The sequence below is a fragment of the Rhinopithecus roxellana genome, chromosome 1 (genome assembly GCF_007565055.1).
Source record: "Rhinopithecus roxellana isolate Shanxi Qingling chromosome 1, ASM756505v1, whole genome shotgun sequence".
In the NCBI taxonomy this organism is placed as follows: domain Eukaryota; kingdom Metazoa; phylum Chordata; class Mammalia; order Primates; family Cercopithecidae; genus Rhinopithecus; species Rhinopithecus roxellana.
This window is the reverse complement of record NC_044549.1, coordinates 136,848,109-136,875,105: the sequence shown is the minus strand read 5'-3', so window position 1 is coordinate 136,875,105 and position 26,997 is coordinate 136,848,109. Positions and strand designations below refer to the sequence as shown.

The following is a 26,997-nucleotide window of genomic DNA, read 5'->3' as shown; positions in this document are numbered from 1 at the left end:
TTTCAGTGCTGAATAATATTCCATTGTCTGGGTGTACCACAGTTTATTTATACAGCTACTGAAGGACATCTTGGTTGCTTCCAAATGTTGGCAATTATGAATAAAGCTGCTATAAACATTTGTGTGCAAGTTTTTGTGTAGACATAAGTTTTCAGCTCCTTTGGATAAATACCAAGCAGCCTGTTTGTTGGATCATATGGTAAGAGTATGCTCTGCTTACTGTCTTGCACAGTGGCTGCACCATTTTGCATTTCCACCAGTAATGAATGAGAGTTCCTGTTGCTCCACATCCTCTCTAGAATTTGGTGTTGTCACTGTTCTAGTTTTTGACCCTTCTAATAGGTGCACCGTGGTAGTGTGTTGTTTTAATTTGCATTTCCCTGATGACATATGATGTGGAGCATCTTTTCATATGCTTATTTGCCATCAATATATATTTCTTGGTGAAGTGTCTGTTAAGGTCTTTGGCACATTTTTAAATCAGGTTGTGTGTTTTCTTATTGCTAGATCTGAAGTCTTCCTTGTGTAGCTAGGATAGCAGTCCTTTATAAAATATGTTTTGCAAATATTTTCTACCAGTCTGTAGCTTCTCTTTGTCTCTCTTATTTTTAAATTAAAAAAATATATATATTCTGCTGCATATATTTCTGAAGTAGAAGTTTTAACTAAAAACTATAGGACCTAGGTGAAAAATTTTATGAAATAAGAAGAACACTGGATTATGATGACATACTCACAGGCTACGTGATTGCAAAAAAAATCATTAGACTTCCCTTATCCTCAGTTTCTCTAGATGGAAACGTAATTGTTAATATTTGCCTTGCCAACCAGTAACTTTACTCTGAGGATCAAATATGATATGAGCAAATATACTCCAGAAATGTAAACTTTTAGAAATTATAATTTCACGAAAACATTTTTAGAAAAATTTAAATTTGAAGGAAAATTTTTGTGAAAAGTGATACAGACCAATCATCTCTATTTAAGAAATAAGATGCTAGTTTAATGTTAGATTTTCTTCAACTGTTGTCTTTAATTGCTTTCTAAATTTATGCATTTGAGTTTATACTAGAAAATGCTTTTTGTATGCACCTAATGTGGAATTGTAGATCACTTCAGAGTGAGTCAGCTTTGACATTCACAGAAATATAATAGTAAGGAAGCAGTGTCTAAACTAACTTTCCTGTTGTTCCTAGAAAAATAGTCATAATAGGGCAAAAGCAGTTACTTGTTGTATTATTCAGAGCATAAATTATAGACTCCAAAATATAATTAGCACTTGTGTCTGTAACAGATAGCTACATTTTCTGGTTATGTATCTATCAAATTTTCATTTTAATAGTGATGACTCATAATGAAATTATGCATTCATCGTTCCATTCATTAAACCATTTCACTAGCAGGCTGTGCATGTAAACTGCAAATTCTGTGCATATGTGATCACACCACTCTCCCCCAGTCTCGAGTTCTTAACCTAATATTGGTTAACACACACAAATTCTTTCCAGAACAAGTTCTCGGATGTACATTCAGGGAGCAGATGCTGTTGAAATGTTATCAAGTTACAGATGCACAAAGTATTCTTGCTGAATGTGTTTGGTAATATAGCTCTGAAATGTCACTTCAGACCCTGCCTTCTGCTGGCCCAAACTTCACTCTCCAGGGAACCATGCAGAAAAGTGATGCTAAGAGTTACTAAATTCACTCCTCAGATCAGCTGTTTTCAAAATGGTAGAATAAGCTTTCAACAAATTCAGCATAAGGTTTCTCTCTTGTTGAAGAAGATATGAGCTTCGAAGACACTTTATTATCTGAAACTTCATGATAGAGGTAGAACTAAATCAACAGCTATTGAAATGTGATCCAGAAAACAAAACAAACGCAAGAAACGGATTGTATCTTATATGATTCAACAGGAGAAATTTTTCTCTCTTCTACCTCCCCTAGAGCGGTTCTTTTCATGCTTCCTTTTCTTCCTATCTCTTTTCTCCTCTCTTTCCTTTTGTGGCCCTCTCCTCATCTTCAGTCATGCATCTCTCTCTTTCTTCCTGCTCTGTAATAACTAACATTTATTTCAGTACGTCTCTTTATAAAGAGCTTTACTCATACATTATGTCCCTTCACTCTCATCACCGCAGTCTTAGAACAGCCGTTGCTATCATTTCATTTGATCATAGTGAAGTGTAAACAGGCTAGCAGACTGTTTCAAAGTCAGGCTGCCTTATTTCAGACCTGTTCCCTCTTCCAACACCACGCTACCTCAATAAATTCTTTCCTCCCTTCCTCATAAATCTCTTTTCTCCTTTTTCCTCTTCTTTCTCTTCCTTCAGCTTCCCCTCCTCGTTTCCTGCTCTTTCACTACCTCAACAAACCACCTTATGCTCCACCCCTATTCCCATCTGAACACTGCTCTTTCCAGAAACCTCCTTTATTCTCAGATGGGTCGAGTTAGGCACTTTCTTTGCTCCTCCAGAAACAGAGCCTCAAGAAAGCATCACTAACAATCCCCGCCCCAGGCCCACCTTCTCGCTTTATCCCATTATCAAAATCTTATTCATTTATCTCTTGTATTTTTAGCCACTGTTTTCTGAATTAACCACAGATAAAAATTGGAGGGAAGTATACAACTGGGGTATTTTTTCTGATCCCTCCTCTCTGCTTTCTTCCCCTCCCCTTTTCTCTTCTCCCTTCTCCTCTCCTTTCCTATTCCTTTCTTTTCTCTTCTCTTCTCTTCTCTTCTCTCCTCTCCTCTTCTCTTCTCTTCTTTCTCTAAATCATATAGTGGTGTTTAGGTTATAATTTAAATATTTCCTTACATTTGAAAAAAATAACTGTGATATATAATTTATAATATTACTTTTCCTTTTTTTTATTGTTTATTTATTTATTTTTGAGATGGAGTTTTGCTCTTGTTGCCCAGGCTGGAGTGCAATGGCACGATCTCGGCTTATCGCAACTTCCGCCTCCAGAGTTCAAACAATTCTCCTGCCTCAACCTCCCGAGTAGCTGGAATTACAGGCATGTACCACCATGCCCAGCTAATTTTTTGTATGTTTAGTAGAGACAGGGTTTGTCCATGTTAGTCAGGCTGATCTTGAACTCCTGACCTCAGGTGATCCGCCCACCTCGGCCTCCCAAAATGCTGGGATTACAGGCATGAGCCACCATGCCCAGCTCCATTATTTTCAAAAGAGAATATCGCAAATACTTTTCCCCTGAAATAATTTTTCTATTACAAATGTTTGGATTATTTGTTTGCCTATAAAAGACAGGATTTTCATAAAATCTTGAAGCATTGTTTTCCAACAATTTCTTTTCGGAGTTTTTATACCCTCACTTCAGTGGTGTCAGTTACTCCAATTACAAACTGTGAAGCTGAGGTACTAAAGAAAATAATTTTGTATTCCCTGGACTCCTCACAACTGTGAAAATTTAATTACTCTGGTGAGAAATAATTCCTCTTGGATGACCATGAGGCTGGTGAAATGTCTTGGACACTTAACATAAAAGAATTTTTTTTCTTTTACTACTCGGAAAACTGAAAATTTGAAAAAATCTTTTTCTTTTTCCTACCAACTAAATAGGCAAAGTTTTTTTTTGTTTGTTTTTGTTTTTTTTTTGTTTTTGTTTTTGTTTTTAATTTTAGTTGCAATAAGTATTTTCTGACTTTGGTTGTCCCAGGAAAACCACTATAAAAGATACTCAAAGAGAATAAAATGTAATTATGGTTGGTGATACAAGGAGATTTTTCCTCTAAATCACATTTCATTCCTGAGAAGAAACTGTGAGCAGTCAAGCAACAGCTAAAATTCACACACCAGCAGGGCATATTCAAACTGACAACCAGCAGTCTAGAAAAAGAAAGGTTCGAGAACACCCTGGGTAACATAGTGGACCTCTGTCTCGAAAGAGAGAGAGAGAGAGAGAGAGAGAGAAAGGAAGGAAGAAAGAAAGAGAGAGAGAGAGAAAGAGAGAGAGAGAGAGGGAAAGAGAGAGAGAGAAAATGGGAGGGAAGGAAGGAAGGAAGGAAGGAAGGAAGGAAGGAAGGAAGGAAGGAAGGAAGGAAGGAAGAGAGGGAGGGAGGGAGGGAGGGAGGGAGGAAGGAGAGAAAAGAAAGAAAGAGAGAGACAGAGACAGAGAAGGAGGGAGGGAGGGAGGGAGGGACAAAGGAGTGGAGGAAACAGTATCTTTGCTTTATCAGACACCTGAGCAATTCAGATATTCGGTTATTACATATAATAAAATAATGGATGCTATGACCTGATCATTAGAGCATTTCTAGATTACAAAACTACCAATAATTAAATAGTGGTGATTTATAATCATTCTCTCCAAGATTTTGTTGTAGTAGTTTGTAGCAGTTTTTGTTTGTTAATTACTACTCATTTTTAGTTCTATAGGCCAGTATAATACACATCCGTCCATATTACATCTGCTGTTCTCTTTAAGACCTTCCCTGGAGCAGACCTTCTAGTTTCCGTAGTAACTACTACAAAACTGTTGCTCTTGGGGTAGCAGGAAGAAAGGAAATGCGGAAGAGAATGCATAAGTTGGGTAGTTGGAGGATAAAATGTTACTTGAGCTACTAAGAACTTTCTCCGCTTCCTTACTTGCAAAGGTACTTAACTTTTCAGAGTAGCACTTCCAGCAGACTATTACCCTCTTCTTTGACCAATGTTAAGAAATCCCTCTTCTATCTTCCATAATCATCACTGTCCAAAGTGGAGCAAGACAGTGTACACATTCCCATTCTTTCCGTCCACCATTCATTCTTTCCGTTTGACAGTTGTGCCTAACATGTGATTGCTTCGGTCTGAAACACAAAGCTTTGCGAGTCAGCATAGAATAAACACTTTGTGCACTAAATGATCCATTCAGTCCAGTTGATCTATAATTTGAGATTTTGTGTACATGTGTACCTTAAGTCATACCTCAGTAATAATGAGAACTTTTCCTCTTTGGATTGATTCTCATACCTAACTCCAGAGAACACTTATTTTTGTAACTGGGAAGAGCAGGAATCCCTTACTGGAAGTAAGAGAATTGTTTGGAGAATCCTAGAGTGTTTACTACCAAGTTCACTTTCCATATCGAAAATACCTATTTTGCTGTCTCTCCTATAGTTAAGGAGGATTTGGAAATCTGATCCAGTGCAGGGCGATGTCGGTCTGGGAAGGAAGACTGTGAGCCCTCTCTCCCTTTTTAATATGAGAATTCGAAAGCAGTGGGGAAGTGATGTTGGACCTATCACAGCATTGCTAACAGACAGCCTATTACAGTATTTAATAAAAACAGAAACAGCATGCCTATCATAGGCTAATAAATCCTACCTCCTGCACGCTTTAAAACAGTATGAAGCAGCTTTAACGGAGCTCCAGATAACTAATTTCAAGCATGGCTGTCTAGCGTGCCTGTCACTCCTATTGTCCTTCCAAACTCTTTCAGACATTTTGAGCAGGGAGAATTAAAGCTATGAGTTAGAAAGGGTTGTGACATTAATGGTCCACAAAGGCTTTAGGCACAAGAGGTAATGATGATTACCGGTGGCTATTTGGAGGACTGCACTGGATCGCTGTCATTAAAAATTAAGCGTGGCTTTTGAGGAAGATGTGACAACTACCGGAGGTAGGATTTGCATGTAAAACAAAGGAATCTGTTGCTGTTTCATGCGTTTTTGTTTGCTCTGTGGCGTGCGGATCGTGAATTGCAGCCAGGTGCGGAGTGAGAAGCAGGAAGAGGAGGGAGAGGGGAGTGGGAGATGGTCTGCTTAGAGCAAAACACAGTGGATAGTATTATGTTTTATGGCAGAAATGCCTCCAGGACAAAGTGGCTCCAGGCTTGTAGCCTGCTGAGTGTACCTTCCACTCTGCTTTTCCTGTGGAGTAGAATGTTTAGAGGTCACGAAGGAAACACTTTGCCTCTTATCTGTGGTGCCAGCTGGGCTATTGGTAGGGCTAAGTGAAGACTTTGGTGGGTGGAAGGCATAAAGGTCCAAGAAAAATAAAGAGGAAGCGGTCCTTAAGATTTGAAACCTGTTAGATAAATATTTTATTTCTACGGTCAATGTGTTTTGATGGTCAGAGTCTGATTTTTTCAAAGGGGAAATTGGAAGATTACGACAAATTTCCCTGACAAAGAACTACTTCCTATGTAATCTATTATAAAAGAAAATTGGCTACCTTCATCCGTTTTGCATATTGAAAGGCTGACCCACACTGTTTGGGTTCATGATTTTGCTAAGCAGAGCAAGAGTTTTCGACTAAAAGAAGGGGCTTTCTCTCGGTTCCTGCTCTTGCTTTTCAACAACTGCCGGGGCTGCAGATGGAAATGGTGATTTGTTAGAGGTTATGGACTTGACATTTTACCTGTTTGTTTTGTTTTGTTTTTCAAATGAACAGCATAAAAACACAATTCTCCTTCAAAGATGAGAGGGGCAGTTGGGTTCCAAAGTCCAGTGGATAATGGGTAGATTTGCAAAGGAACTTATTATGCTGCTTTGTACTTTATGTGGGATCGGTATAGCACAATCAGAAAAGGAAATGTCAGGAAATCACAAGCTGAGATTTCTAAGGCAAAAGTACAATGATCAGAAACTAGTGTTTTCTCAACTTGATGTATGGTGCAAATTTCAGTCTTTGTCATTGTATATGACCCTCAATGTGAAGTGGCAGAAACATAGTAAGTGAATTTCTCAGTGCTGTTGTATTGTTTCCCCAGTGGACTTCACAAACTCTGAGCTGTAAAGATGTTGCTTTATATTCTGAAAAACTCTATATTCTGAGGCATAGATTGGCTATAACGAAGGGCAGATACATGAAATAATTATAAATTTATAAAAGAATGCAATATTCTTCAAATGCATCTAAAACTTCCATACTAATGCAGAATTAACTAGAAATAAAAGTGTAAGACAATTAGAGTATGTTTGTTTTCAGCTAAATACTGCAATTAAGGATAAGTAGGGCTTTTGCTCTTCTCTGATGCAGTTGAGTTTGTGTATTTGTGAGCTTCTGTATTGATACTGTAATCCACATACAAAGTTGCAATCATTGCCCCATAGTAGATGGCATCTATGTTAAAGTTTCCTGTTTTGTTTTTCCTAACAGTGTGGTGGATTTTACTGAACCAGCCGAACTCTCTTGGCTGGTCTTTACGTGACCAGACCACATGTCCATGAAATGACTGTATGGAATTCTTGGTGCATTTGATAGCTATGACATCGTTTTCTGCTTCTATGTGGCCAGTGGAATGTGTGCCGTTGACCTTGTAAAGTCCCTTCTCCAGCCAATTGACCTCACCAGTCAAGAATGCATGTATAGAAAGAGAGAGCTCAAAATACACAAACAAAAATACACACATACATTTTACTTACTGTTGCTAGAGGTTTAAAAATCGATATTATTTCTATTATTTTCATTAATTTCATTAAGAGTAAAAAGACTTTCACTGCCTCTGTTCTTACCAATATCTTCTGAATCTAATTGCATCAAGTATTTACTTTAGAGGCAATTCGTGCCATGAAAGTTGTCAACAGGAGAAATCATTTTGCTGTGGTTATGCTCATAACACTTTACTGATAAACTAAAATGAATTTTTACAATTTTCACAGATTGATGAGGAAAAAGTTTCCGTATTAATTCTTGATGATATATGTGTCTGGACTGTACGCCCACAACATGAAAAATATAGAGGAGATATGGTGCTTGTTTTTCTTCTTTGTAAGCTGTGAGGAAAGCCAAACCAAGTAATTTAGTCAAAACAATCTACTTTGTATCACAAATTAATTTCATTGCCTGTTTACATTGGTAGATATCAGCCAAAACATTTTGAGATATCTTTTTCTTTCAGCTTCTGCTACATCTAGTAATAAAAAACAAACAATTCTCCAGCTATGCAAAAAGCAAGTCTGCAATCCCCCTTGATATAAAAAATAAGCACAGCTTTAGTCAGTCCTGTTTCCTCAGTCCCCATGGGTAACACAGCCATCGTATCGTCACCAAGACACTTAGAATCCAGAGTTGTCCTTGTTCTGTCTCTCTCATATACACAGACAGTCATCATCCTGCTTTATTGGAAGATATTGGACCAGATATTTCTCAAACTAACACAATCTTCCCTTTGATCATCTCTCCTTCTTATCAAAATATAATTAAATATAAATCTTCCAAAGATATTTCTGCTATTATATCAAATAAAAAAGCAGACTGCAAGAATGTATATATAATTTTGTTAATGCATTTGTGTATAAGAAAAAAACTAGAAAAAAATGCATCAAAATGTTAACAGCAGTTATCTCAGTGAGGTGGAATTGGTGCATTTTATTCTCTTCATTCATTTGCACGGTTGCTATATTTTTTTCAAAGAGCATCTATTATATCAATAGCAAGAAGGCATTTCATAAAAGTTTATCTCTAGCTCCTGTTGCCATCTTTGCCCATGATCCTCCTGCATATCATGTACCATGTCTTCACCTCAAATTCCAAAGTGATTTGCTTGTCTAAGCATGACTGATTAAAGATGTCATTCCATTGTCAAATCCTCTTCATCCTTAGGTTTCTTGGTACTTCCTGAAAAACAACATTGTCCTTTTTCAGGGACTGACTCCTACCTCTTAACTCAGGTTTCTGAAATAAAAGGAAAGAGAGAGAGTGTGTGTGTGTATGTGTTGAGTGTGTGTGTGTGTATGTGTGAGATTTCTCCTTATTTTGTAAATAGAGACTTTTTCAATCTCCTGCTGGTTCCTCATTATTTCCTAAATCTTTAAATGTTGGAGTGTTCCATGGATCAACTATAAATTTCTTCTTCATCTATACTTAAGCCCTAAATGAGTTCAATCTAGTATCAAGCCCTCAGAAACTTCCCATATACAGAGAGTTCACAAATGCTAATCTCTAACCTTGACTTTTCCTCTAACTTCCATACTTCCATATCCAACTACCTACATAACATTTCCACTTAAATGTCTTACAGGCATCTCACACAGGATATGTTCAAAATCAAATTTCTGAATTGCACAAAATGTCCTCCTTCTATTTTTTTCTCCATCTGTGTAAATGGAAACTTCACCGTTGCACTTGCTCAGACAAACCTTGGAGTCCTCGGTGATCCTCTCTTTCTTTTGCACATCATAGGAAATCCTAGTGCCTCTACCTTCAAACTATGCCTAGCTTTAATTGTTTCTTATCATTTCCAGTGCTACCACTCTGGACAAGTCACTACCAACTCTCACATTATTACATATTTTTCACAGTTGGTCTCTTACTTCTGCCTCCCTTCTCCCACCCACATGTTCTATTCTCTACCCAACACCGGTGGTCATTTCAATATTGAAGTTAAGTCATACCTTCTGCTCAAAAGCCTCCAATGTCTTTCTGTATGACTGCAGATAGAAGCCAAGGTCTTACAGTGGCCCGTGTGCCCTGGAATAATCTGGTTCCTCCCTGTACCCTTCTGCTACCACTCTTTCCCATTCCACTGCCACCATGCTGGCCTCCTGGACTAGGGCTCAAATCCACCAAGCACTCTCAAACCTCAGAGCCTTTGACTTGCTCTGCCTGCTGCCTAAAGAATTCTTCCCCTGCATAGTCACTTGACTCAGTTCTTCACTTTTTTTTCAGGTCTCTGCTGAATGTCAGAAAACTTCCCTGAAAACACCCTTCAAATCACAACCCTTTGCACACTTCTTATTCCCAGACAATGCTTTCTTTTTCTCTGTAGCATACCATATTATCCCCAGGACATTACATGCTAAGATTTTATTGTCTATCTCCCTTCTCCTCAATTGTAAACTCTATGAAAGCAGGAATTTTTATTTGCCTTCTGAAGTATTCATAGCACTTACAATAGGGCCTCTTATGCAGTAGGCACTTAATGAGCAATTGTCAAATGAATGAACAACTTGTTCAATGTAGGAATTAAATGTTTTCCTTCATCAAAATCCATTAGTAGCATTAGATTCCAAGTATAAGTTTTTCAACTTGAGAGTCAGAGCTCTGTGTCATAACACTCTGTTGCTTTTTCCAAAGAGAAAAATACTGAGCACCTTCAAGAAAGTTAAGGAAATTCATCAAGATGGTTTTCTTTCCCCTCCCTGCACAGGAGGGGGGAAAAAATCACATCACTGATTCCAATCCATGTCAAAGCAAATGAAAATTCAGTTTGTCTGAATTTGATCTTATCCAAAAGATGACTTCTATTTCAAAAAGGACATTTTCACAGATCTCCTATACAAATGACTGTAAATGTTGACATGTCCTATATTTTCTTTGCTCTCCCCTGGTGATAAGGAAAGGAATGGTAAAATCAAGTTGGAAGGGATGATTGGGGTCAGTATGGCTTCCTAAGGGTACAAGCCCCAGTAGCCTGTGCAGCAATAGGAATCAATTAATACTAATCAATAATCGTACTGTTCATTTACACTTTCAAAATCAGCATTGTACAATCTCATAGTCTGTTAAACAGTGACCTCTCTACCATTTATACATTTTTTAATCAGTTAAAATATAATACAATAATCTTACTGTACAAATTGGATGTAAATAATAATGTCCAATATTTCTAGAATGTTTTATAGTGTCAAGAGGCTGTGTGATGTGAAAAAGATGCAGCATCGGAGATAAATACAAGTATTAAGACAAGATAAACTTGGTTTGAGTCTCACTTCATGTTGTTAGATATGGGTTCTAAATTTCTTTTCAAAGAAGTAATATCAGTATGTTCAATTCTTTGCCTTCTACTTTTAAACTTAACTTCCTCGTAAAGCAACCTTTTTTGATAACCTACTCCACCCTGACTCATTCTGATCACCTGCTCCACCCTAACTCATTCAGATTGCCTGCTACCTGCTCTGGCCTGACTCCAGCGGAAGCACTCACCCTGTCATTCTCTTTAAATTAGCCAATCAGAATTAGTTTATCCTGTGCAGTCTAACCCTAGCCAATAGGGGAACGACACAGCAGCAGGGGCCACGTGTCATTCCCCTCCCTTGTCCAAATGTGTGCTCACCATTGCTCCATCTGTAAGGGTGCACCCTTCTATAGAAGTAACTTGCCTTGCAGAGAATTAAAAAGAAAATTTTACATTCGAGTGCTATTCCTTTTGCAGCACTGAAACTTTAAATATAACAATAGCTACATGATGTTGAGCAAGTTTCTTAAATCTTACTGAGCCTCAGTTTCCTTAGTGGTAATTGGTGACGGTAATAACCACCTGGTTGGGTTGAAGATTAAATGTCATAATATATACCACTTTCCCATTAGAATAACTGGCTCAGAGGAGTAGCTCAAAAAGTAATAGTTATCTTATTACTAATGTTATTTAATCTTCACAGCATAGCTCAGCAGTAGATATTATACCTTCCATTGAACAGATAAGAAAACTCAGAAGTAGGAAAGTTAATCAAATTGCTCAAGGTCAAAGAGCTACTGTGCTATCAAAATTTAGTCTCTATTCAGCTGTAAAGGCTCCTGATAAATAGAATGTTAGATTAACTGTCTTTAATGTATTTGATGACTGAAAGCTACCAGTGATTAGGGGGATTTTTTTTAAAGGAAGAATCTAAAGAATAGAATTGTCTTTCATATTTGAACAATGCAGGTATCTCATGTGCTCTTTCCCTAAAGAAAGTACACTCAAACTCCCAGGAAACAATTTGAATGAATGCAAACTAACAAATTAAGAAAGCCCTCTCTAGACATGCCATATCATGGAGTATTAGAAAACCAGTTTCACAGCCCTGAATATCTTGGTTTGAAATCTGGTTCTGCATCTTGCCTGAGTCTTCCTTTCCTCAGCAGGAACGTAGGTAGTAATGGTATATTATTCATGGGGTCACAAGGATTAAATGAAATAACCTGTGCCCAGGTGTCAGCACCATGCTTGGCACAAATTAGTGCATAATGCCTTGACCCATTTGTATGAAACTATTATTATCGAAGATGAAACTATCAAGTTGAATTGTGTTTATTATAATACTGCGAGATTTGGTTTAAAGGTCTCCTTTAGTTTTTACTTCTTGGTATTTCATGTCTCCAAATTCATTCAATAGATGTCATTTAAGAGTCATTTGACCAGAACCAGAGACCAATTTTCCTGAAATGTATGACATTTGCTCATTTCTTATTAGACCCAAAATGAAAGAAGCAATTCTGGAAAAATCAAAGAAAATGTCTGCCTCTCTGAGATACCAAACCTAATTTTATAATTCACATACGTGGGACAGAACTTCAACCCAGTGCCTTCCGTCGGCATTGTCAGGCTTCAACTTCAACATGTCCAGTGTCTTCACTCTGTGGCTGCACTGACAGAAACCCTGAGAAACTGACCAGGTGAATGCACGATCATACAAATGACCTCAGTGCACAACGTGCATGAAATTGGCAATTAGCCTTATCAGTTACTCTAGATTTAGCATGAATTTTTGAATCCAAAGGGTGTTTCATTTAATCACTCAATACAAATATCACTACCTCCAATTAAGCTATTTGGAAACTTTCAAATCCTGGTCTACTACATAGGTTCAACTTTCCTTTTCTTTGGTCAATTCTGAGCTTCATTCTGCACCAAATAACTTCTCAAATTTCTGATTCCTGAAGCTTGGTAACTAATGGTTGAATTTGGGGGGATGTTTTCTTTAACATTTTGTAATTTCTCAAATCTTCCTCTGTAAGTGCAACTGGTCCCAACACTAATATCTCTCTCCAAAAGTGTATATGTGTCACTGTCATAAAAATGTCACAGATTTTTAAGATTTGATTTTTTTCTTAATCTTCACAATATGTTGCTCCTTTTTGTTGCAAGAATACTCTGTGCATGGCCTTTATTACACTATGCTATGATCTTTGGTTCACTTATCTGCCTCCTTCCACCCCTCCTTAAACTGTAAGTCTCTGAAAGGTTAAGGACTAGGTCATCATCATCACAGTACTTTCAGTGCCTAGCAGAGTTCACGGCAGTAGTTAATGCTCAATAAGTGTTTCTTGAAAGAACAAATCAATCATATCTATAGTAGATTTCTTAGTGTCCAGTTTGACCTAAAAAGGGTAAATGCCCACATGGTCAAAAAAATCATACACCTCAGAAATACAGTACTGCAGGGAATTATTTTATAATAATTAAGCCCTATATCTGCCATGGGCTCACTAACCTCTCATTCACCTGTTCTCTCACCTCTTCTCTTTATATTCCCAGGCCCACATCAAATGCTCTTTTTGACTGTTTCTCCCTCCCTTCCTCTCTGCTGTCTGCCCACAGCCACTACCCTATTTTTCTAAAGCACATGTTGGGAACTTCCATTCGAAGCTGACTTTGAGTTTGACAGCCCAGACAGCAAACGCCTAAACCCCCTCCTCATCAAAGCCAGGGTGACAGATGAGCCAGGGTGAGTATTTCAGCTCTGGGAAGGGGAGAAAATGAATCAGCAGTCAAATGTCAAGTTTGCTGACTCTTTAGGAAAGAAAGAGAAGATACTTATAATACTGGACAGGAGGGCTTTGGCTTACATTTGCCAGCTTTATACTAAATAGGGAAAATGTCAGCTGAATCCCACATGTAGATTCTTTGTCGTCTTGGTGTTTTCCTGAGTGTAAAATTAAAACTCCAAAAGATTCTGGACATGAGAGCTCATTTTCAGTTTTCAACAAATCTAGCTGGTGAACAAAAACATAGGCAAGTAGTAAAATATGCAACTAAAATTTTAAAGTCTAATTTTTAGCCAGATAATTAGGTTGCAAACTCATTGAAAGCAGCAACAATGTTTTTATAAATCTCAGGTGACTAGAACTATATTAAAAATATACAATAGGTTTTTTTAAAACAATTTCTTGATTAATATATGCCCTCCTCCTCACCCTATCCCCTAAGGTAAAGCCATGTTAGGGAAATCAAGAAAATGTCTTATCTTTATTTACCAGGCTGCTTGACTGAGGCTTTAGGGTTCCAGAAACCATACAAGTTTTAATTCCACAGAATCCCCTTTGCACACCATGGTGTAGATAGGGCACTTATAGAAGGGGAAGGAGATTATAGAAGGGGAAGGAAAGAGCAGCTTGTGAGTTCTGATTTTGTCTGTTTGTGGAATCCTGTCACTCACAGGCATTTCTATGATTGGAAATCATTTACAAAATTAATCCACATAGGATTCTTACTAAGGAGGATTCAATTTGGAAATTTCTTGAAATAAAGCCCTTACTACACTATGTGTGTCTGGGAATGTCACTGACATAGTTCAGGACTTCATAAATAATGAGTTTGGTTTTGTAAGACATTTGAAGTCTTTTCTTCATTGGATTTTTCACTGGAAAGCTGGTAAAGGTCAAGCACCTGACTCCATAACTCATCCACAAAGGTAAAATATCTCTCAAAGTAAAACTCTGAGAAAGTTAAAAATAGCCAGCAATTCAAATGCAAATCTAGAATCTTTCTTGCTTTGCATCAGATGCAGAGAATCATTCCGGACATGCTGCATAAGGCACTTTATGAGAAGGATAGAGAAGCAGTTGGTAAATCTTGCTCATGAGATAATTCTTGAATGTCTTCAGTTTGGTTCTGCATAAGCATCTGAAAATTTCAGACTACATGAAGAATGTACAGCCCATGAAATTGAACTCCTACAGAAGGATTCTATTTCTGTAGAAATGCTGGAACTATTGGTTGTCTCTGGATTGTTTGTTTGTTTCCTACTATATTTCAAATGAGGAAATTAGAAGAAGGGGGAAAAAAAACCTGACATCCAGAAGAAAATAATACCTAACTTTAGAGGCCACATTTTAATCATGTTTTAACAGGATTAGTCCCATTTCTCCCTCTCTGTGAAGATGATCATTCACTGGTTTAACTTTGCTTCATGGTGGTTTTATTTGGTCCTGTGTGGTGCTTGGGAACAGCCATGTGAGGCTCTCTGTGTAGATAACTCAAGGTAACTGTTTGCTTTGAAAACGTAAAAATAGAACAGCACAGGACTCATTTCTCTGTTGGAATGAATCAAAAGAAAAGTTGAGAGAGAGAAATAAAATTTATGTATAAAGGAGAAGGAAGGTTTAGATAACATATACCCAAATATGAGAAAATTTTTGTAGGTATAGAAAACATAACAATAGAACTGGTACAAAGAAAACTGGCTAGAGAATGTCTGTAACAATCTGCTTCTCAATCTTCTAGGTCTATTTCCCCACTGACAAGCGGATTTAGTGTTTGCTGAACTGAAAGTGAAAAATAAATGGTATAAAGAAAACAAATGTGCTCTGATTCACATGCCTATGTGAAGAAAGCTGTCTTTTTTCATATAAGCATATAAAGTTGTAATTTTGATTTCAGGCACATGGTGGTATTTGGTAGGTTCATTGCAGCTTACATCCTAGTGAGAAGTAATAAGAAAATTAATAAACAAGATAAAAAGGAAGCTATTTACTTCACCTCAACCTATGAACGTCCTAAGGTGTCTACACACTTTAAAAACTCATTCTCCATCCTACTACCCTTTAAATTATAGCCTATTACAGGGAGTAAGTGGGGACCATGCCCTGACAGAGTGTCAATGTGTCTGGAGAGCAAGGGTCAGCAGCATGTATTTGGAAATAAGGCTAAAAGGTAGAAAAGAGCCATGCTAGGTAAGACCTTACAGGTCACACTAATGAGTTTGCTCATCATTCTAAGAGCAATGGAAATCCATCCAAAATATTAGGCAGGGGGCTGACAAGGTAGTTGCGCTTTCCAAAGGTATCTATGACTGCAATGTTGTGATCAAAATGGAGAACAAAAGTGGATGCCAAGAAGCCAGATGAAAGGCTACTGTAGTAATCCAGATGATGCTAGCCTAGCCCAGGCAGCAGTGAAATGGCAGAAAGATAGTCAGAAGAATATGTGTCTGTAAAGTGCTATATTTGAATACGTTCCCAATGATCATGTGACAGAAACTTAACCCCCAATGCAACAGTGTTAAAAGGTGGGACCTTCAGGTGAGTAGGTCATGAGTGCTCTGCCCTGAAGAATAGATTAGTGCCATTTTCACTGGAGTGGGTTAGTTATTGTGGAAGTGGGTCCCTAATGAAAGGACGAGTTTGGCCCCCTTTTCCTCCTTCACCTCTCTGTTATGTGTGTGCACTCTCTTGCTCTTCCGCTTTCCACCACTGGCCCCTTGACCTTGAACTTCCCAGCCTCCAGGTGTGTAAGAAATAAATCTCTGTTCTGTATAAATTACTTAGTCTCAGGTGTTCTGTTATAGCAGCATAAAATGAACCAAGACAGAAAATCACTTCATAGAGTTGCTCATAGACTACATTTGAGATGTGGGTAGAGAAAGAGACGATGTCAAGGATAACTCTGTATTTCTGGCTTAAACAACTGGATAGATGGTGAGATTATGGAACATTGGAAAAGGACTAGAGTTCCTTTTCATCAAAAAACATTTTAAAATTATGTGTGTGTGTATGTGTAAGTGTGTGTGTGTATGTATATGTATATATGTATGTATGTATGTATGTATGCATGTATGTATATTCTTCAAATCCTCTCTTTACTTGACTTGAATTATGTTTAACTATTTAACTTCCCAGGTTCTCTCCTACTTTGTAGTTCTTTTTATCTTTTCTCCTTTCCCGGATTCTTTATCTTCTCTTACTCTTTAGAGCTTTTTTCAGTAATTGCAAATATCATCCATCCACACTTAAAACCCAAGCCATCTCTCCAGCTGCAACTTTGCTCTTCTAACCCAAGTCCTATGTTCTAACCCAAGTCCTATGTCTACTACCTATGTTGACATTTCCCTGCTGCTGCCATCTTTAGACTTCAAAATTCACTTGGCAAAATTAAACACTTATCAGAACTAATAAATCTATACAGTCTCATGTTTCTATTCATTGTACCACAAATCTTCCAGCTATTAAAGCCAATAATTGTCTTTGAATCCTCTTCCAATGATAGACCTAATTGACCTACTGATTTTTCCTTCAAAATATCTTTTGTTTCTGTGCCTTTTCTCTTCATAGACAAATAAAGTCCCTTTATTGGCACACTTTGGTTATTAAGATAGTTTGCTAAATAACCTCCTCAACTCTACTCTCATATTTTTCAAAGTGGTAGTTATTGAATCACCTGCACAAGAATTATCTGGGGAGCTTTGTAGAAACATCAATTCATGTGGCCCATATTTAATCAGAATCCTTTTGTGTAAGGCCTGGAAATTTATCAAATACTATAGATAGATCTAGTATATATTATACATTTTGAGAAAAAAATGTTCCAATCTCTTTCTGCCCTGGGTTTCTTCTGCATAGATCATCCAAATGAATAGTTTCAAAGCATGACCTTAAGCATGGAGCTTCCTTCATCACAGCCATTGGCTCTCTCTCACTTAACCAAGCAAATCAAGTCTCCTAGGACTAGATGTCAAGACCCTCCAATTTCTGATGGCCAGATGAATTTCTAGCCTAATCCTTACCTCCCTTCTCTCACTCTGTTATAACTAAACTATACTACTTGCCATATCTCAAACATGCCTATCATGTCTTTATACCTCTGTCCCTGAGCCCCATGCATTTCAAACCTCCAGAAAAGGTCTCTTTCCCCTCTCATTTTCACCTGTCAAAATCGACCAATTCTCAATGATTCCTCTTAAATAAAGCCTTCCCTTAATCCTTTCCCATTTTTCCTCTTCCTTTTCTATTCCTTTCACTCCAAGCTAGAAGGAGCCTTTCCAATCTTTGAACTCCTTTAGCAGATTTTACCTTTTGGCACTTACTCGTCACATAATTACATGTATAAATAAGTTTTCCTTTTTCACTTCTACTTACAAAATTGAAGACAGGAACTATGTTTTACGAAAAGATGAATTGATGAATAGAAAGAAAGTTGACCTGAGTTTAAAATCCATCTAGTGCATGTCCTTGGGCAAATAATTGAGTTCCCTTTTAAGTGAGATTATGTTACTTACTTTATAGAATTTTGGTCAGTATAAGTAGAGGTATCTTATAAAAAGATGAGCAACATGAAATGGCAAATATTTCATTTTCACTGACAAAATGGAAATTTCATTATACTTGGTGGTTCTCTATATTTTAGTATCTTTTCTTTAAAATATTAAAATATATTTTTAAAAAATATTTTAAAGAAAAGATAGCATATAAAAATACATACTATGCCTTACATCCACTTTACACGTCTTGCCCACTGAATATATAAATGAATATAGTAATGCTATTCTTATTAGCATGAAGAGAGAGAAGAATTAGAGAGACTCTGAAATAGAGAGAAGAGAGAAAAGAAGGGAAACTCAATCTGCTTCAGGGCTTATCTTGCCTCTTCCTTTCTCTTTTCTTTTTTTTTTTTTTTCTTGAGATGCAGTCTCACTCTGTTGTCCAGGCTGGAGTGCAATGGCACAGTCATGGCTCACTGCAATCTCTGCCTCTCGGGTTCAAGCGATTCTCCTGTCTCAGCCTACCGAGTAGCTGGGATTACAGGTTTACAGGCACATACCACCACGCCCAGCACTTTTTTTTTTTTTTGTATTTTTAGTAGAGATGAGGTTTCACCATGTTGGCCAGGCTGGTCTCGAACTCCTGACCTCAGGTGATCTGCCTGCCTCAGCCTCCCAAAGTGCTGGGATTACAGGCGTGAACCACCGCGTTGGGCTGCCTGTTCCTTTTTCAAAGCAGGTGAGCACACAGCAGTTTTAACAATAAGCTAAAGCAAGCTCTTTTCTAATGAGAAAGTTCTGTTAAATAAAGGTCAGCAAGAAAAGTAGCAACACTCATTGTCTCTTGTTTATGGTCCATCTGAGCATCATGTGAACTTGCTCAAATTTCTCTCCTGTGCGTTGTTATTTTACCTAGAGTTTACCTAAATCACATTCCTCTCTACCCTGGCTGGAATTCTTTGTCATTAATCAGAATAACAATAATGTTTCCAAATGTAACTTACAAGAAAAGTATGCATATTTTTTTTTTTCTTTTCAGCTATCTTTCCATCCCCTTGCATTATTTATGAAAAGAAAAATACCTCTTGACCAGTTAACTTAAAGGAAACTCTTACTTTGATAAGGTCAGTGTTGTGTTGGCTATACAAGTAAATTAACTAAGGAATTGATGTCATTTTCAGGTTCTCGCTTTAAATCTTCAGACTTTGCAACCCCAAGGAGGGATTCTTTGTCTAATACTTCCTTTGTTAAAAAATAATTTGCCCCACGAAGGCATTACATTAAAAGAGGTCCTTGAGGATTATACATTATTCAAGAGGTATGTCAAGTTCCCAGGAGTTAGGAGTGAGATAGTGAGACAAATACCATGCAAAGGTACACAGTGCTTTGGATATTTTCATAGAAAAAATGTTACTAACAGAAGCTAAGAAAAGAACAAAGCTCTAAGAAGGAACATCAGTATTAGCAGGGTTCCAATCTCTTTTTTGCCACTAGTGCGGCAATTATGTGATATTGAGCAAGTTAGCATCTCGGTGCCTCAGTTTCCTCCTCTGTAAAATGGGATCGGAATACCTGCCACACAAGGGCTTCATATAAGTTAAATGAAATCATGTATGCCACATGGCTGGCCCAGTGCAGCACATAGTAGCATTTTAATAAATGACTCCTGTTTTTATTATTAAGATGAGAGTGGGTAATCATGTCAAATATTACGGAGAATTCAAAGGAAAGGCTTTGGATTTTGTGATTTGGGATCTGAATTCAATGACAAAGTGGGAGACCATTTTCCACAAAGAGGATAAGCACCAAAATCAGGTTGCAATGACATTAAAGGACTGAGCAAGTGGTGAGGATGTGGATTATTCTTTCCAAGAAAAAATATTCCCCAAAAGGAAAGCAAGAGTGAGGGCAGTTGACAAGGGGCTGGTGAGGATGAAGGAACAGTACAGATGCTTTTTCTTCCCAGAGGCTGGCTGTGAGGGCCTTTTGGTAGTTGATAAACTAATATCTTATCCTGTTTTGTAGATTACACATTGAATTCACTCTAAATTTATCTCCTATTGTTCTCACAACTCTGTGTGGTGAGCATCACCATCCCCATTTAGGACAGAAAAACTGAAGTTAAAAAGCATTGAAAGCCCTATCCCAAGTCCCATGACAAGTAATGGCAGAGCCAGGATTTCCACCAACTCCTCTAACATAAACTGCAGGCCACACTGCCTGACCTAACTGTGAACCCATCACTTCTGCCTTTCGAACTTTCTTCACTAAGACATGTGCATTTCCGGAGAGGATTTGGAGGGAAAATCCTTGGAGAAATAGTTGTTTGTTTTAAGGTGGCCACTGCTAACAAGTCCTTAAAAATATCCACAATGTTACACAACATTTATTGAGCACTTTGCAGATGGCAGACAGTTTGCACAATAATATCAGTTATAGCTTATGAACCTTTATTAAGCCAAGGATTGTACTAGGCATTTTACTTGCATTTAAAGTTCAGAACAGTCCTAAAATCCCTATCATGCACTTGAGAAATCTGTTACTCAGAAAGCATGATCAGCCTGCCCAGGGTCCAATATTCAAGCTGAAGCCTGCCAGACTGACAGACTTTCAAGTATCCCATTTGACACCTGCTGGCCATTTGGCACACTTTCTCCCTAGGTACCAGTGTGCACAAGCCCCAAGTGTGCAGGTCTGGACTATGAGGTCCCAAGAGGGCCACACCCAGAGCTCCAGAACCCAGAAGAAAGCACATGACTCACACACAAACATCTGGGGCAGCTAACCCAGGCAATCTGCTTTCCTGTGGGTCAAAATCTATCTTTTGTCTTTCCATATGCACAAGGTAATGCATGGTGCTGGTCCCCATCCAGACGCTGACCAAGGTTGACAGATACGATTCTAAATGTCGACTGTGGAAGAATGATGTAACAGCACTCCCACCACAAACTCCCACACTGAGGAGTTGTGAAAGAGAAAGAAGAGTCCAGCAAAGAAGGAAAATGTTTTATAACAGATTTCCTATTCTTTTCTTAACATATCATCAAATTGTTTCTCTATTTTTCTGCAGTTTTATTTTTTGAATAACCCCCCCACCAAAATATGCTATTCTTTTGCCACCATCTCTAAGACAATTCAGTTTGACAATCCATTTCAGACAAAATACTATTACGCCTCTATTTTATTTACCTAATAATTTCAATAACTCTGTATATCAATGGCAATATAAGCTTTATTTTATTTCTGTCTCATTTCCCCAAAATCAGCCTTGATCTCATTAATGTGATGCATGGGCTGCTTTTCTGTAAATCACCTTTCCCAAAACTAGGTAGAATTTAGACCACAGTTTTTCCATCTCTATTAGTTTTTAAAATATGTATCTGTAACTGTTTTAACTCAAGCAAATATAATAAGTATCCTTGCTTTCGCTTTTCTCTAAATTATGGGAATTCAAACAATCTATTATTCTAAAATTATTATAATTTGTATTCAAAAGCAATGTCCTAATAAGTCACATATTTTAAGCCTCAGTAGTCTGCTAGATTTGTGAATAAATACCATAGTCACTTCTGACAGCCCCCATAATGATGCTTAGATTTCTCTCTTTGCCATCTAGTGCAGAGTTTGATATTATTTGTGTTTCGAAGGCATAATAACGCCTAAGGGTTTCTTACTGGTAGTTCTACAATAAAGATAAGCAGAAAAAAACTGCCCTATGTTGTTATCTTAGCTGGATTTTTCTCACTGCTTGTCAACATGCTTCCTCTGCAGTGATATTGCATTCATTCATAATCACAAAAGAAAATCAATTTTAATAAAACATTAAAATGAAATTTCACCCGAACCTTCACCTAAAACTTGAACTTCTAAATTGCAGTTCACCTAAAGTCAGTTAAGATTTATGACAGATACATAAAATGTGAGGAAGGAAAAAGATTTCCCTTATTATCCTACCTGAGTACCATCTGGCACCATGCTAGAAAAGAACCCAAAATCCTGGTTTGCTGCTAGTCTTAATCTGGATATGTTTATAAGATTTGATTTAAAATTTTGAAAAACGAACTGAATATTGGCCAACACAGACTTTAACAATGCCCACTGAAAACAAAATTAAAAGGCATGGGCAAGCCACTCAAATGCAAGAAATTATGGGAATTGTGACCCAGACACAGAAAGAGAGTTTTTGGCTGAGGAATGTCACTCAGCACTGAGCGTTCTCTGATCAGCTTCAGAGAGATTCCTTTTTTTTTTTTTTTTTTTTTTTTTTTGACAGTCTCCCTCTGTGGCCCAGGCTGGAGTGCAGTGGCACCACCTTGGCTCACCGCAACCTTCATTTCGTCTCTTGAGTTCAAGTGATTCTCTTGCCTCAGCCCTCCCAGGGAGCAGGGATTACAGGTGCACATGCTACCATGCCCAGACAATTTTTATATTTTTTAATAGAGACGGGGTTTCACCAGGTTGGCCAGGCTGTTCTCAAACTCCTGACCTCAAGGGATCTGCCTGTCATGGTCTCCCAAAGTGCTGGGATTACAGGCGAGAGCCACCGCACCCAGCTAGTTTCTACAGTACTGGAGGATTGTTCATATCAGTTTTCCTAAAAATAAAAGAGGGAATGAAGGTAAGCTGAGAAAAAAAATGCAAACAATTAGACGAAACCATTGAAAAGAAATATACCAGAGCCAGATTGTTTTAACAAAAACTATTAAAAGTAATAATAGCTAACATTTATTGATTACTTATTATATTTATGTGTCAGGTGTTATGCTTACATGATTATCTCATCTCATCCTGATGATAAAGCTATGAGGTAGGTTTTTTTTTTAATATCTGTTTCTCAGATGAGGAAACTGAGACACAGAAAAGACCTTCAACTTCTTCAAAGTTACAGTTAACAAGAGTTACGGCCTTGATTCAAGTTCAGCTGATCCAGTCCTGATTCCAGAATTTATATACTTTATCCCTATTGTAATAAAATTTCAAACCACTATGCATGTAAAATCATAACCTTCAGGGGATATGGTTGTAGATACATTTGAATCAGCTTTTAATAAGAATTCAATCCTCAAATAGTTATCAGAGTCAAATCTCAAAACTTCATTTGGTACCAAAGAACCATGCCTATTGTCATCTGGTGTTATAAATGGAACTTCAAATCATAGTGATATTTAGAGAGTTCATAAACATGGATGTTTAAAGAAGAAATTTTTTTCTCTTATCAGTGTCACCTAGAACCTTATTAGAAATGACAATTCCTTTCGTTCTTTCTGATGTAGAACAAGTGACCCAACTTGCAAATTAATTGAATTCAATTCTTTTTAACATCAATTATCAAGCCCCTCTCAGAAAAAAAAAAGCACTTATGCTTTTCCTTCCTCTCAAAAATAAAGAACTCAAGTTTGCATTATTTCTATGAAATAAGTATAATTTACATTCAGAAGTCAGTAGGCTAGTAAGAAACTAAGGTTGATAAACAGACTAGACGGTATGTTCCCTTACTCTCAAGTTGCTTGCAAATTAGTATTGATTACACTCAAAAGAAAGCACTGTCTCGGTTTTCAAAAGCATATGGGTCTTGTGTAAGGATATGGGTCTCTGCTCTCTGCAAGTGACTTTATTATGGATAGAATTTGTCTAGAGAGGACTTCACAAGGCTGTCAAACTAATCCTTCCTTAGCAGGTAGCTGATAAGAACATATGACCAAGACCATTGTACTTGTCATTTAAATTGGGATTAGTAAAAGTTGATGCCTTTAGGATGAAAAGAGAGGTGATAGAAATGGTAGCCTGACAGATCAGAGGAGCTGGCATGTTAGAAGAGTTTCCTCACACAGGGAAAGCCCCCATGCTACCTGCTGCTCAGGTGGACACTGCAACTGGGAAGTTCCAAGAGCAATGAGAGTCAAAAGAAAGACGGAACAGAACATTTGACTCTTTCTCAATAAAGTAACTCTTCATCATCCACAAACCTTCCCCTAGCAAAAAAATTTCTTCCCTGTGCCGCCAACTCCTGTTGTCTGACACAATGCCCAATTTAATCTAATGGAATCACATGAAGTTAAGAGCGTGAGCTTTCATACCTGGGATCTGGCCCCTGTCCTCTCATTACTAGCTGTGTCATCTTGGGCAAGTTACTTAAGGTTTTCAGCATCAGTTTCTACATCTATAAAATGGGTGTTCATAATGTTTATCTTGCAGGTCTTTTGGGAAGTTTGCATGAAATGACATATATAAGACATGTGCGCATATGATGGGTGAGCAATCAAAACTAGTCATTGTTATAAAAGCATGGGCTATGTTCACAAAGCCCTATTGTCACTGTTCACTTTATGGTGAATAGCCATTTCTACTATATTGCAGTTTGTGGGGAGGAGGCCCAGTGGGAGGAAGAATGGGGAGATATTTTTGTTTACTCAGATAGATTGTAAGTCCCCGATCCTTGATACTTGATACTAACTACATCCAAGAAAGAATATCATATCTGACATTAAGGGCCTAACCTAAGTGGTGGAGACTATACACATGGTGCTGTATTAGAAAGTAGAATGTGCTCACTGTTATAGCAGACTCACAAAGCACTTTGGGATCACCAAAGAGGGGAAAGCTAATTTTGACCAGGAGTTGAGAATGCCATCATGGAAGCCTGCATATTTGATCTGTGTCTTAAACAAGGGATTGAATACAAATTAGAAATAAGAAGGAAATAGACACCTCAAAATTTCAAAAGCAAAACAGTCACAATTTGGGATGCATAGGATATGGAGAGTAAATAGGAAAAAGAAGAGTGCAAGATAACCAGAATTTAGAAGCCCAGAAAACTGGAAGGACAGTGCTGACTGAAGTTCAGCAGGATGTCACAGAGAAGGGGTGAAATCAGTAGAAGATGATTAACTCAGGTTGAGTTTGAGGTGGAGGAAGAACATCCAGATGAGGATATATCCCGGTGACGTATAACTTACAACTCAAGGAAGAGATGCAGATTTCGGAGTCATTTTCATGGATGTGATCATTTAAACTTAAGCAATCATTTTAGGGGAGAGAATAAATCAATAATTTAATGGCAACTAGTATAGAACAGTAAGAAGCAGCATGCTTTGGGGACTCATAGACACACAGTTTTGTTTTTTGTTTTTTGTTTCATGTTTTTTGTTTTTTGTTTTTTTGAGACGGAATTTTGCTCTTATTGCCCAGGCTAGAGTGCAGTGGTGCAATCTTGGCTCACTGCAACCTCTGCCTTCCAGTTTCAAGCGATTCTCCTGCCTCAGCCTCCCAAGTAGCTGGGATTACAGGTGCCCGCCATCACGCCTAGCTAATTTTTTTGTATTTTTAGTAGAGACAGGGTTTCACCATGTTAGTCAGGCTGGTCTCAAACTGTTGACCTCGTGATCTACCTGCCTTGGCCTCCCAAAGTGCTAGGATTGCAGGCGTGAGCCACCATGCCTGGCCGACATATAGTTTTAAAGGAAACTTTGTGCAACTGGGAAGGAAACCAGGCGAATGCAGAATCACAGATGTCAAAGGAAGGGCAAATTCTATAGTGGCAAGGGTGATTGGGAATGTCAGGCCCTAAAGAGAACCTGAGTAGCATGAAGCATGAGGGACTGTGTATGCCACACGGTGACTGCATAGAAAGCTGTTTCAGGACTACCAAGGAGCAGAACCATTGAGAAGGTAAAGTAGGAGAGAGATGCATAGAATCGTAGCTTGAGGGACAAGGGAAGGTGTTTTATTAGGATAATAGAAGCCTAAATACGTTTGCAGGTTGGAGGCAAGGAGCCAGTAAAATGGATTAAAACTGAAGAATAAACAAGGATTAATTAATCAATCAAGACCTCCAGAGCACTGGTTGTCAACCCTTTCTTAACATAAAACTCACCTAGGACCCTTATTATAATACTAACACCTGGTCCTGATTCTGATCAGGATTATTTACTAGTTTACCCAGGTGATTCAAATATGTATCTAGGTATGAGAGTCACTGACTTAGAAGAACTGGACATTGGATTAAGACCACTATAGATGGTTATTTTGCAATGACAAAGGCTCTCTTTTTCCTCTGAGATGAGGGGAGTATAGTACTGGGGTGGAGGAGTAAGAAAAGGATGAATTAAGAGCAGAAACATTCAGAAAGACTTTGAAAGAACTCTTGATGAATGGCTTCAAACCAAGAAAGTAGAAGGTGAGATGCTTACATTAAGGGTGCAAAAGTAAGATTGGGCCATAAAAGAATTTAAAGCATTCCAAATAACTATTACGATTTCCACAGAGATACACAAACTGTCCCATTACTGCTTTGTTCTCTCTACCCTTATTAGTTGGCCATGCCTTTACAAAGAAAGGGCATTACTGTGTTTCCTGTTACTCTTATGAAAAAAGTGAAAAAGAAATATTATAATTGGGGACGACCTAGAACAATAGTAACGTTAATAGAGCCTTAGTGAAGACTTTAAGTAAGGGGATCAACAATAAGGAAATCTAAGCAGTGCATTGAGGTCTCTGTGAAATCACTGAGAATTCATCCTTGATGGGATCTTGGAGATTATCTCACCCACCTCCTCCCATTTAAATTATGACTAAACTAGGATTCAGGGAGATTCTGTGATTTGACCACCATCAAACAGCAAGTCAGCAACACCAAGAGACGCTGAAATGAAGCGTTGGAGCCCCACACCAGTGCCTTCAGCTCCTGCACACACTTGGCCTCCTGACCTCTGTCATGAGGTTCCTGGTTAGAAATGGCTGTCGTTCTTTTGGGAGGATTAATAAGAAAATCTGTATGTTGCTTTTAGCCCTTCACAAGACAGAAAAAAAAAATGTTCGATTTCTTCTTTATTGCTGTTATTACGTGAAGCAGATTGAATTGCTGCATCTCTGAAGAGTTTCTTATGACTAGTGTGAAGTTTCCCATTTTAACCCACGTCAATTTTAAATTGCCCATAGAATACACAGATAACTGACTGTAATAATTCAGTTGCCACACTCAATACATTGTTTGAAATCCAATGAAAGGCAAAAGGGAAACTTGCAATCCTACAGAATCAGCAGGATAGATCCTGCAAGCTGTAACAGGACTTATTTGAATTAATTAAAAA

The 26,997-nt window shown here is 37.9% G+C and overlaps 1 protein-coding gene across 1 annotated transcript in view; it reads left to right on the top strand.

The window, feature by feature from the left end:
- Positions 1 to 5,348: 5,348 nt before the first annotated feature.
- The window catches only part of KCNMB2 (potassium calcium-activated channel subfamily M regulatory beta subunit 2), a 313,931-nt gene continuing 292,282 nt past the window's right edge, over positions 5,349 to 26,997 (top strand). Inside the window, exon 1 of the mRNA XM_030931900.1 lies at positions 5,349 to 5,625. The gene's annotated coding sequence lies outside the window, so the exon portion shown is untranslated. The remainder of the gene's footprint in view (positions 5,626 to 26,997) is intronic.